General features: G+C 38.1%; 1 long non-coding RNA gene across 1 annotated transcript; it reads left to right on the plus strand.

Moving 5' to 3' along the window:
• The first annotated feature begins 3,839 nt into the window (after positions 1-3,839).
• LOC138822006 (uncharacterized) lies at positions 3,840-7,158 on the plus strand. Its single transcript, XR_011370291.1, has 3 exons — positions 3,840-3,918; positions 6,681-6,709; positions 7,042-7,158. It is a non-coding gene; the product is annotated as an uncharacterized lncRNA (long non-coding RNA).
• Positions 7,159-13,590: the final 6,432 nt, after the last annotated feature.

A 13,590-nucleotide genomic window follows, 5' to 3' on the forward strand; every position in this document is an offset into this window, starting at 1 on the left:
GCAAAACAAGGGGGAAAAGTGCTTGAAAAAAAAGAAATCCCAAGCTATAATCATTTACTATTTTATAAATGCACTACGCTCTATTTACAAGCATCATTGAGTTTTCTAGTAGAATTTTATGCCTAGGGTATCTTTTCCTAACTTGAGCATGACTTTGCAATAAGGTCAAGGGAAAGAAGCGTGGGATTGTCATATAGCCCCCGAGTTCAAGCCCTAAGACACAAATATGCACAGACACACATTCATACACACACACACATACTCCCACACACTTGTACACGCACAAATTACCAGGCAAAGTTGTACCTTAAATACTTATCCAGAGATTGGACAACAGTCTACTTACTTGTGAAGGATTTTCCTTGATTATTTTGATGGAGGAGGATAGTTCATGGGACACAGACGACAAGACTTTAGTGAGGAATACTTTATAAACGACTAGCTTATAAAAAGAACAGGAGCAGGGTTTTTATCTTTAAATCTTACATTCCTTCAACTATACTATTTAAAAAAAATCATTGAATTATGAGAAAACAATGCACCTCTTCCCTTCTCCCCTTCCCCTCTGTCATAAAATATGACAAAAGATTCAAAAATACTCTTTTATCTTACAAGAATGTACACTTGTACAAATGTCTGTCTATATGTGTAACAATACATGTGTTTTCCAATACTTGTTTGATTTTCCCACCGCTAAGAACTTGCCTTTTTTCCAGATGAAAGCACACTGGGGTTTCAAAGGCAAGTAAGATTAGGAAACAAAAACCTAATAATGTCTTAGGAAGTAGATGTCAAAAATTGATGCAAGAAGCACATGGCAGGCCAAGGGGGCCCTGAGAGGCAAAATGATTTGTGCAGGATGAGAGGAATAGTGACAAATAAGGCCTGGATCTGACCTAGGAAGGGCTATTTGAGGTTGAGACATGCCTGTATCTAGGCCTAGCTGAGGCTATTGGGATTTGACAATGTCCACATGTGTATAAAGTGATGTGGGAGGGGAGATTTCAGCCTCCAGTTTGTCTTGGGGATGGTCTTATGTGAGCAAGCAGCTTAGATCATTGGGCTCTGAGAGATGATACTACCTCACTCACAATGGAATAGAATATAGATCTCTGAGAGCCACGCAACTGTAACCTACAGTTAGCTCAAGCCAGCTCACTTGGCCTGTGGCTCAGGAACAAGAAAGATGTTCCTGTACTGTTTTCAAAGTCAAGAGACTCAGGTCTCAAGCATGAGAGGTGTGAGTGCCTCACTCGATGCTGCAGACATTCGATCAGTGCCCAACCACGAATCCAATGTCTCAGGACTTTTTATAAGAAGAAACCAAGGAAATCACAAGGAAATTCAGGCCAGGTGTAACTATGACAGTAAACCTATTTAATCTCATCCTAGCCCACACTAGAAACTTCTTCTTATATGCTTTTATATGTGTAGACAGAAAATATTTGCTGTGCACTTTTCAATCCACTCCACTACAATTACTCAGTTTGAAGTGTACTCTCATTTCCATGTTTCATAGATCCATTCTTTTTTACCACCTCAGTGTGACAATGAGTTCATCCAAACCCTGAATGTGCCTTATTATGTATGGAGCCTGGACTCAGGCTTTCTGGAAATTCTGGTAATGGACCTTGTCCCTACCTACCAGAAAGCTGATCCCTTCTATGTGGGAAACTTCCTCCACCACTTCACAAAGTGTAGGACAATGGATCAGTTGCTGGATATTCTGAAAGTGAGTGTTCCTGGGCTGGGAAGGTGGCTTAGTGGTAGAGAGCTTGCCTTGTATGCATGAGGCCATGGGTTCGAATCCTGACCACGACATAAGCAGAAAACAAGCCAGAAGTGGTGCTGTGGCTCAAGTGGTAGAGTGCTAGCATTGAGCTGAAGAGCTGAGGGACAGGGCCCAGGCCCAGATTTCAAGCCCTGACAAACAAAAGAGTTAGTGTTCCTAAGCCAGGCACCAGTAACTGACACCTGTAATCCTAGATACTCAGGAGACAGAGATCTGAGGTTCACGGTTCAAAGCCAGCCCTGGCAGGAAAGTCCATGATACTCCTCTCCAATAAGACACTAGAAAACCAGAAGTGGTGCTGTGGCTCAAGTGGTAGAGGGCTCCCCTTGAGCTGAAAGGCTGAGGGATAGCACCCAAGCCCAGAGTTCAAGCCCCATGACAAACAAAAGAAGTTAGTGTTCCTCCTTCAAACCCAGGGCTGATGAGACCCCCTGGGAGAATATTGGAATACTAGGTACATCTCTGAGACAGTTTCACTGGGGTCTAGTCAAAGGAGCTTGGCTTGAGACAAAGAAGTGCAGTCCTTGGCTAATTCCTTAGGACTGGGCTGCCAGAATATTTCATGTGCCTCATAAGCTAGTGGAGCCTTAGTAATTTGCTTGCTGAGAGACTAGGATTTAAGGAAGGAGCAAGTGGCACCCAACGTCAACGCTCACCTAGGAAATCACTATCTTTGAGGCCTTTGAAGGAATATAGACAGAAGAAAGGAGGCAACTTTTACTTTAATTGGGGGCTTGAGTGCTGTCCCATTTCTAACACACTACCAATTGAGCCCCAGGTCCAATTCTGGCCTTTGACTGGTTAATTGAAGATAAGTATATTTAGATTTTTACAAACTAGACTGGGTTCAAACTGTGATTCTCAGATCTCACCCTCCAGATTAGTAGGATTAGAGGCATGAGCCATTGTGCATTTATTTGGACAGATGCACATAAGCATCTTCACAGAATTACCATGAAGTTGTATATACATATCTGCAATTGTGTGTGTCATGTTTACATTACCATGTGGGACTTAGTGAGTCCTATGTGTGTCCTGTTAGTTCAGAAAAGGAGAAGCATAGAGTTAACTTCCTTCTCTCCTCCCATTGGTACAGATACTTCTACCATAACTGAGAAGAAGTTGAACAAGTGAAGAAGTAAGTGGACGCTGGCACAAAGAATTCTATCCTTGAAAACTTGGTATCTTTGAGGTTTCTGAATCAAACTCAACTTTCTTCTTTGAACACCAGTTGTAATTTTCAACAGGGGGTTGAGGCTTGGCACATCAGTGGATAGCAGATTACACAGTTGTGGTTGTGGTTGTGCTTTTGGACTCTCATGGATGACAGGGAGGGCTGTGTGTAGCAAGTCAGATCCAGTGGGGAAAAATTTCTCTTCCTATTACAGGGAGAATTTTAGAGGATTATATTTGAGAAATTACTAGAAGTGGGTTGTGAGGAGCATCCTGCTTGCAGGAGTCTCTTTCCACTTCCCAACAATCAATCTGTCCACAGCGTTGTTTGTTTCATCCTCCCCATGTGGATGGACTTCTACCCTGATGATTTCTATGAGCCCAAGAACAATGACACCCTGAAAGAACTGACACAGAATGTCAAGCTCATCATGGCCTCTTCAGACCTGCTCTTCCGCTTACATATTTTTCTGGACCAGCTGGAGGAACCCATGAGACCAAGAAAAAGAGGAAGAAGTCCTTGTTTAGATGCCCCAGAGCTTGTGAGTAGGGATGGAACCTGAGTCTCTAGGGATGTGTCTGATTGGCCAAGAGCCCTTAGTACTCCCCAGCTTGGCAAAATTTCCTTTTATGGATATTCTTTGCCAGGTAATGTCTGTTCTCCTTTTGAAAGAACTTGGAAGTAGCCACTCATTAGAAAAAGCCTACCTCCTCATCAGTGTTCAGTCCCAACTCAAATCCTACTGCTTCTCCTATTAGATCATCTTGGAAGTTTAGTGACACCTTAACTACGAGGGTCTACTCAAAGACTCCTGTACCTATTTTCATTCTCAGGTTTGCATCACCGTAGAAAAGCTCCTGCAGAACTCCAGATAAAGAACCCATCAGTGATGTCGTCTATGGTGACTGATGGAGATTGGAAGCCATCGCTGATCTCCAGAAATCCTGTGAAGGTAGAGGGTGTTTTTCAATTTGTAGAAAGGCCAAAGTAGGTTTTGAGTCCTGTGGACATCCAACTGATTCTGAACCCCACATGTGATGCAGGTGTATCTACACATACCACCAAGGAAAAAGACGATACAGAATGTCTTCCATTGATGTTCACAATCCAGCTAGATCAGCTCTAAATCAGTCAAAAAAAAAAAAAAACACTTCTTGGTGTGATAGTTAAATATGTGCTAATGGAAAATGACCCCAGTGTATGTTTAGGAAAACCAATAAGTGAGGTCCAAAATCTAGATTCAGTTGAGGAAAGGGAATCTTTCCTCACAGAATACCCAGACCAATCTCTCTTCTTGCAAGGTATCCAATTTCCAGTTGATAAATTAGAATCTGTCCCTCCCTGGACTCAGGAAGAAAATCCTGTCTTTATTGAGGAAGTAGATCCCTTTGAAGACTCTGAGGCAGAATTTCTGCCTGAAGGCACCTTAGAGGCCAATCTAGATTTTGAGATTCCTTCTCCCCTTCCTAAGAAAATCCTTATTTTTCTTTTTTTTCTGATTTTTGTAAAAGGTTCATTCTATTTATTTTTCTAACTTTATTAAAATGTAAATGTTTTTGACATATTCTAGAATTCATGAATCCTAAATATATTTCTTTTTAAACCTACAAACTAAAGAATCGTGCATACCTGTTCTGGAGGCGGGGAAGCAGAGTGACAGGGGGCTGTAGAAGAGAGCCTACTGGATATAATCGGAGCTGTTAAATGCAACAAGAGTGACAAGGAAGCCAGGCCATGCCTGTATGGGGTGATAAGGTGGCTACAAAAGGTCTAGAACATAGCAGATCAGATGTCCTAGAAAGCTATTCTGTCAATTGGGACAAATACCACAATACTTATAGCGTTAAGTGGGACTCTCTTCCAACAATGAGTTCAAATCTGTATACATTTTCATTGCATTCATTTGCCTTGAGCAAATATGGAAGGAAAATTTGGCTCCAATAATATAAAAAGTCTACTTTGGGCTGAAAATATTTGACAAAATATATAGGAGTTATGTATACTGGAAAGTAAAAGCCATCATCAATAGAAGAAAGAAGGCTTACATAGATGAACAAACACAAAATCAGGAAAAATTTCCACAATTAAATCAGTTATATGTAAATACATGTTATATTCTTTATGTTCTACATAGTATATTATATAATATATAAGATTCAATATGATTTTTCAAACTAAAAAGGCATTTAAAATTTTAGAATTGCGTGTTTTTTTGCACAAAACATTAGTGTAAATGTTATTGGAGAAAGTAGTGATATAATTTGATTATAATTATATGAATATATATTTGTGTGTTTCTAGATATAACACTGATTATACATAAATATTATATACATATATTTGTATATATCTGTCTATGAAGTGAATATAATGAAAGTGAATATAATGAAACTGAGTTTAGTATGTATAAAAAAGTTGAGTACATGAGACTCAAACCTGTAATCCTACTGATGTAGGAAGCTCGGTTTTGAGTTTTAGTATCTCTTATCCCCAAGCCTTAGATTTTTCAGAGGAGGCATGGGCCCTCCAGTGTAGCAAACAAACATATGCCATGGGATCAAACTCCCTGACCACAGAGGAAAGTCAGTAGAAATCAGGACAAGCTTCTTATCTTGACTGTGTACTCAGTTCCTGTACCAAGAAGGCCATCTTTAGAACACCAGATGGAAAGTTGGCATTCCCTCCACAAGGTTCTAAAAATATCCTTCTGAACGATAGTCTGACTATATTGAATTAAATCTTTTTCCCTTCGCAAGCTGCAAACACGTAGAAATATGACAAGAGCTAAAGAAAGATGGTCAAAGACTTACAAATACATAAAATTATATACTCTGTTTCAGTAATTCAATGACAAATTGTCAAAGGCATGTCGAATTTTTTTAAAGGAAATAGAAACATACTCTGAGTTTATCAGGAACTGGGTGATATTTTGGTTGCTGAATTGTTGAATGCACTTCTGGACAAAGGAGACACATACCTTGGGGAAAATTGTGTGGGGTTGGGTGTCCTCACACGGCTTCACAATAAAATGGCCATAACATCTAGGATGTCACAGCCAACTTTGCCATGGCAGCAAGTAGGTGTCAGGCACTGATTTTGCCCTGAAGTGGACTCAACAACACCAACAGGCAAAAAGAATGAGAAGGAATGACTATTATCCACCAAACTTCAGCTTAAATAGCTGTCCTTACCAGAACTAGGATAAATTGAGCTGGAAAAGGCTGATCTCCATGTCAGGATCCTGAGCACTAAGGACTAGTGTGTGTGTGTGTGTGTGTTTGTGTTTGTGTGTGTGTGTGTGTGTGTGTGTGTGTGTGTGTGTGTGTGTGTGTGTGTGTGTGTGTGTGTGTGTGTGTGTGTGTGTGTGTGTGTGTGTGTGTGTGTGTGTGTGTGTGAATACTGGGGCTTGAACTCAGGGAGATGACCTTTAGCTTTTTTTAATCAAGGGTAACAGTCTACGACTTGAACCAAATTTCCATGTCTTGATTTTGAATGGTTAATTAGAGATCAAAGTTTCAATGTTGCACATGTTCATTCTTTGTCCCTCCTTTTCAATGACACCTTTAACTTCTTTTTTTTTTTGGGTCCGGTCATGGGGCCTGAACTCTGGGCCTGGGCGCTGTCCCTCAGCTCTTCAGCTCAAGGTTAGCGCTCTACTGCTTGAGCCACAGCGCCACTTCTGGCTTTTTTCTTTTTTCTTATGTGGTGCTGAAGAATCGAACCCAGGGCCTCGAGCATGCAAGGTAAGCGCTCTACCACTGAGCCACCTTCCCAGCCCCCCTTAAACTTCTGAAAGAGAGATAAATGTAAAAAAAAATGAAAAAAATGAAAGAAAATTAATATCATCTTGTTTCTGTTTCCTGGTCACTGATTATTTTTGAGATAGTGCTTCTTACTAATAAGAATTATTGGTAGAATCTGAAAACCTATTTGAGTAATAAATAGACTAGGAAAAATGTTGTCTCCTATTTTTTATCACTACATTTCTTTTTGTCTAAGTATACATGCCAGACTTACCCTAAGGGCCTAGAATAAGCAAAATGGCTTATAGAGCTCAGATCATATCTTTCCACAGAAGATGACAGCCCCAGAAGAAAAACTTGTCCACAACTTGCACAAGGAAGAGAGAGTTTGATGTCTCCTTAAATCTTAGGATCGAATACTCATGAAGAACCCTGGGGACTGATGACAGCTTAAGGACCTAACATTTCCTGTGTCGTTCCACCATATGAACAGTCACCAGTCTCCCATCATACTGTAGGTGGCACGCCTGACTGGTGACCTTGGCTGTGTCATGAGAACGTGCAGCAGGGCTCTGTCATGGTCATTGGAGAGTCAGTATTGCACACTAAGAGGACATTCATGAAGGTGGTAACAAGGCCTGAGTCAGGGTTTGTCAGATCTAGATGATTTGTAACAGGCACTACTGTATTCTGGCTAAGAATGTGGATATATCATCGGGGTCTTGCACACAAATTTATCAAGTGTTAGCTTGTAACATTTCTGCATGAAAGCCAGCAAAAGGTCATCAATGCCCTCTGAACATATTCTCATCAATATTTAGTAAGTAAAAAGCTATAAAAATCAAGTTCATCATGACGAAAAATCTGATATGAAAACCAAATTGCAGGAGCATTTACAAAAAATGTTTTTCTGTATGTATCAAATGTGACAAAATATTAAAAATTAATGAAGCTGGGAAAGTTAAATTGATTTCTTTTTTTACTATGGTTGCAACTGTCTTTTACATTTAAACTACTTAACAAAAAGAAGGTAGGCCAAGTACCACTGGTGGCTCACACCTGTAATTCTAGCTAGTTAGAAACCTGAGATCTGAGGAAAGTGAATTGAAGTTAGACTACTTAGGAAATCCAGTGAAACTTTGATCTGTAATTAACCATTCAAAATCAAGACATGGAAGTTTGGTTCAAGTCTTAAACTGTCACCCTTGATTAAAAAAGCTAAAGGTCAGCTCCCTGAATTCAAGCCCCAGTATTCACACACACACACACACACACACACACACACACACACACACACACACACACACACACACACACACACACACACACACACATTCTCAAAAATAACCAGTGACCAGGAAACAGAAACAAGATGATATATATTTTCTTTCATTTTTGTCATTTTTTTCAGAAGTTAAAGGGGTCATAGAAAAGGAGGGACAAAGAATGAACACCTGCAACACTGGTATTCAATTGGTACTATGTTGAAAATTACCTATGAAATTTGTTTTGGGGGAAGAATGGGAAAACAGAAAAAGAGATAAAGTGAAAGGGTAAAATTGTCCAAAAAAATGCACTCCGGGAATTAGAGCTGTGGCTCAATATGAGTGCCATTATTCAGCAAAAGAGCTCAGAGAAAGTGTCCAGGCCCTGGATTCAAGCCTCATTACTGACTAAAACAAAAACAAGAAAAAAGAAATGTAATCCTTACCACACGATTGTAACTAAAACCTCTACAGCACAATAATAATAATAATAATAATAATAATAATAATAATAATAATAATAATAATAATAATAATAATAATAATGATAGAAGTAGATGATGATGAAGAAGAAGAAAAAGGAAGTTAAAAAAAACCAAACCTGTGAGAAAAATTGAGAGAGCAAGGGAAGGACTGACCTTTCAAAAAGAAATATATCCATACCTGACTTATATGCCTGTAACCTCAGTGTAATTCACATTTATAATAACAATACAAAAGAAAAAACAGAAATGTAGTGCTGGAGCCATAACTCAAATGGGAGGTCAGACTAATATGTATGTGATACCAAGGTCAACCCCCTTATCAATTTCTCCTTCAAAAATGGTTCTTCTTATCACTTGTGCTTTCCTTAGCTTATGAAAAGGGGTGCAGTTAAAGAAAGAGAAAGGTAATCTGTCAGGCACAGAACTGTACTTGCAAAGAGCAGTACTCACTAGAACACATGTTTACTAGACCACTTTATGACTCCATGTTTTCTGAAATAAACAGAACTAGTTGGACTTGAATACATGCTCCACTGTATACTAGATGGGGGCTCAAAATTATTGAAACTCTCTGGATCTCAAATTCTTTACAGGTAAAATGAGCATAACAATACGTACCTCACAGCATTATGAGATCTGGTTGTCATCAAACATGGAGCGGTTTTATCTTTGGTGTGTGTGCAACACTCAAACATTGCTGGAAGGAGTAAAAACTGGCATGATGTTTACTATATTACTTAAGAGTAATACAACATGCCTGTAATCCTACTTACAAAAGAGGCTGAGAAAAGAGGATCAAGGTTTTAAGTCTGGAGGAAACTGGATCAGATTCATCTCCAATGATCTCTAAAAAAGATTGAGGTGGAGTTTGGTTCAAGTGGTAGAGTGCTATACTGGAGCATAAGCCTCAGGAACAGTGCAAAAGGACTGAGTTCAAGCCCTAGGACCAGCACAAGCACACACACATGCACAAGCACACACACACACTAAATTGTTTGTGTTCCTATCATCCTGCTTAACAATATATTTCCTTTTCCAAGCTCACCTGATTTTTTCTGTTTTAAAAGGGACTTCTGTGTAGCACAGGCTGCTCCTAAACTTACAATCCTCCTGGGTACTGGGAGTACAGGCAAGCCTACTATAATTGCCTTCACTCAGTAACACTATTTATAACATATTAGCAAGAAATTCATTCATACTCATGAAGATATTTGGCTTAAAGCTGTTCACAGTAATATTCTACTGTACAAAATGTAAATAATATAACTGGATATGTTACTATCCTACCACATGGTAATACCAGCCAATACTCAGGAACCTGACACAGGAGAATAAGCAGGTGAGGAAAGCCTGGTCTACGCTGCAAAACCTGGTCTCCAAAGGAAAGAAATTCTATAAATATTAATCTACTATGAAACATACAATATGTTAAATTTATATAATGTAACGAATAGATCATTATTAATAAAAATAAAATTTTGGCAGAAATTTTAAATACATACATATGCATATATATTTAAACTTGTAGAAATAAAATTTCAAGTGCTTTTATCTGCATCTTTCAGTCTACCTGTCACCTACTTATTTACTGACACATTGATTTCTGTTTAGTCTTCACAAAACACTGTTCTCTCACATAAGTACACAAAATTGTAAAACAAAAAGTACAAAACAAATATTATCATAAATACAAATGTAGTTTAATCCCTACCAAAATAATTTGGAGAAAACATACATTAAGTTAATGGCATTGTATACTGCTCAGGAAGGGGAATCTAGGAAAATGTAGATTGTATGTGTGTGTGTGTGTGTGTGTGTGTGTGTGTGTGTGTGTGTGTGTGTGTGTGTGTGTGTGTGTGTCTGTCTGTCTGTCTGTCTGTCTGTGTCTGTGTGTTTTCCATGAGTAATATTGGAGTTAGAATTAAATGTATTATTCTTGCTTGGTCTTTTTGCTCAAAGATGACACTCTACCACTTGATCCACATCTCCACTTCTGGATTTTGTTTTCTTAATTGGAGAAATATCTCAGATTTTCTGCATGGGCTGCTTTAAACCTGAATCCTCAGTTTTTGACCTCTAAAGTAGATAGGTTTTAAAATATGAGCCACTGGTGGAAATCAACTACGTTAATATTTTTGCATGTTTGAATGAATTTTAAAGTAATACATATATGTTACATTTGAGAGTGACTGGAAATAGTCATTAACGTTTAACAGAATTTAAAACATACAAAGCTGAGAATGGCAAGTAGCTGAGAACAGAATGGAATAAATCAAAATTACCTATGACAGTTTTCATTCTGTGCACAGAAATAATTACATTATTGGAGCCCAAAGCCATCAGATAGCTGAGCTCCATCTGGCTGCTATGCTCATGAGGCTAGCTGGTGCTATTCACCAGAATGTGATGTTGTTGGATAGTAGGGATCAGCTTCAAGTTAAGAACCTGAAATATTTCTATTCATCTAGAAGAGGAAACATACCAGGACAAGAAATGTGATTAAAATTGCTGAATGCAAAAACCATCCAAAGGAAGACCGAATAACTTTCTATATCTGAAAAGAGTATTCTCTCATAAAGAATCATGAGCTGAATATAGTGGTCAATGTTTGTAATCTCTGAACTTGGGAGGCTGATTTAGAAGTTAGCTTGAGGCCAGCCTAAGTTTTAGGTAATCAGAAGGACATATAGTAAAATGCTATCTTAAAACAACAACAACAAAAGACCCAGTGACTGGGAGTGTTTTTAGTGTTAGAGTGCTGGCCTTACATGCAAGAAGCACTTGATTTGATTCTTCAGTATGTCGTAAGCAGAAAAACTGGAAGTGGTGCTGTGGCTCAATTGGTAGTGTGCTAGCCTTGAGCAAAAGAAATTTAGGAAGAGTGCACAGACCCTGATTTCAAGCCCCAGCTCTGGCAAAATTTAAAAAAAAAACAAGTGCAAAATGCTGTTTGTTGAAATAAATATGTTGAAGAATTTTTATACTCACTAGAAAATAGTGCTGTTGGGTATTCATAATGAACTTTGTTAGGAAAAATTAAAGTAAATTAATGAAATATTATCTGGCATTGGAAAGAACAAGTGAGATGTAAAAATGATTGGTGCCTATAGTTAATTGATACAACAATTTATAGATACACTTGCCAAACTGTGATTTTTTTAAGTATACAATCGTGGGTTTGTTCTTTTTCAAAATAATTTTACTGCCAGGCCTAGCTACTAAGGAGACTGAGAACTGTTCGAATCCAGCCAGGGCAGGAAAGTCTGTGAGACCTTTATATCCAACTAAAGGTTCAGAAAATGTGAAGTGGCACTGTTGCTTAAGTGGTAGAGTGCTAGTCTTGAGCTGAAGAGTTGAGATACGATGCCCAGACCTAGAGTTCAAGCTCCACAACTGACAAAAAATAGTAATAGTAATAATATTAATTTTATTGTTACTATTAAGGTGTTATATATAAAGGCTACCAATTCATAAGTTTTTTCCTTTGCTAAAAGAAATACATATCCATCTTCATTGCCAACAGCCAGGATTTGGCCATCTGCTTTCCAGCTGATCTCTCAATGTAGAGTCAATGTGTAATACAAAACAATACAAACCATTTCTGACTATAAATAATTTTTTCTCTGCACATCTTAAAAATCAATGCTGACAACATGAAATTAAAAATCCCTAAGTTTAAAACATTCTTCTAAACAAGTTAAAGAAATCCTGATAACAAGTATTTTAAGAATAATTTCAGAGAGCTTGAACTCAGGGCCTGGGTTCTGTCTCTGAGATTTACTACTCAAGATTTGGTTGCCAGTTTGAGCCACAGTGCCACTTCCAGTTTTCTCGTGATTAGTTGCACAGAAAAGTCTCACCAACTTTCCTCTCCAACCTGGCTTTGAACTAGGATCTAGAGATCTCAGCCCTCTGAATAGCTAGGTTTATAGGCCTGAGCCCCTGGCACCTGGCTTTTTGCTTACCTGAGACAGAGGCCAGTTAATATTAAATGTCAATCATGTTTAATTTTGTAAAATGAAGTTAACTGAAATGCCTTCCTCTAGAAATAAGGAATCAAATGAGTAGGTGGGTTACAACGTTATTACCAAAAGTTACATATTTTCCTTGTGTTTTTTTCTTCCAAAATTGTGTGCTTTCCAGAATCATACCTTATCTTTCCTTGCTAATTTCTTTGGTTTATTTCATAATTGTCCACAGCTTCTTCAGCAATCATTTACTTATGTGAAGAGCTTTCAAACATCTATTTTCAGCCCAAATTCCTTGTATACACCTCTCATCCATATATTCAGCTGACATAAAAAGTTGTGAAACAGTAATCATCTCTTATCAGTATTGGATATTAATGTGTAAGTTAAATTTAAGAAAATAACATCAATAATTGTAACATGATTTTAATAATAATGCTAAACATAAATACAACGTTGATTATATTCTGAGCAATTTAATAAAAACCTCCAGGAAAAGAAATCACTTTTTTAATGCTGATATTATGGTTTAAACTCAGGACCTTACCTTCTCACTTAAGCTTTTTCCCTCAAGGGTGGTGCTCTTTATTTCAACCACAGCTCTCCTTCGAATTTTATTTGGGGGATAACATAGAGATAAGAATCTCATGGAATAAAAACAATCATTTGTGTCCCTATCTTATTTCACATAACATTCTCTTATAAGGTTATATGGTACCATGTACTACTTTCTGAAAGTGAGGTTAACCATGGGACCTATGGTTATTGGAGCCTCGCTTATTTCACTTAATAAAATTGTTTCCCCATCTTTCCATTTCCTAGCAAATGGGGCGATTTCATTCTCTCTGATGGAGGCATAGAATTCCAGTGTTTGTGTGTGTATCACATTTTCTTGATCCATTCATCTACTGAGAGGCATCTGGGTTGGTTCCATATCTTAGCTATGGTAAATAATGCTGCAATAAACATAGTTGTGCCGGTAGCTTAGTATGGACTTGTGTGTTATCATTTGGTAAATGCCCAAAAGTGGGATTGCTGGGGTATAGGGGAGCTCTAAGTGGAGTCTTGGAAAAAATTATATTAAGTAAAGTAAGTCAGACAAAAGAAACATAGGTCCTATGGTTTCCCTTATTTGGAATAACTAGTGTATATCTGGGACACGC

This window comes from Dipodomys merriami, unplaced genomic scaffold (assembly GCF_024711535.1).
Source record: "Dipodomys merriami isolate MVZ:Mamm:240054 unplaced genomic scaffold, mDipMer1.0.p SCAF_972, whole genome shotgun sequence".
Classification (NCBI taxonomy): domain Eukaryota; kingdom Metazoa; phylum Chordata; class Mammalia; order Rodentia; family Heteromyidae; genus Dipodomys; species Dipodomys merriami.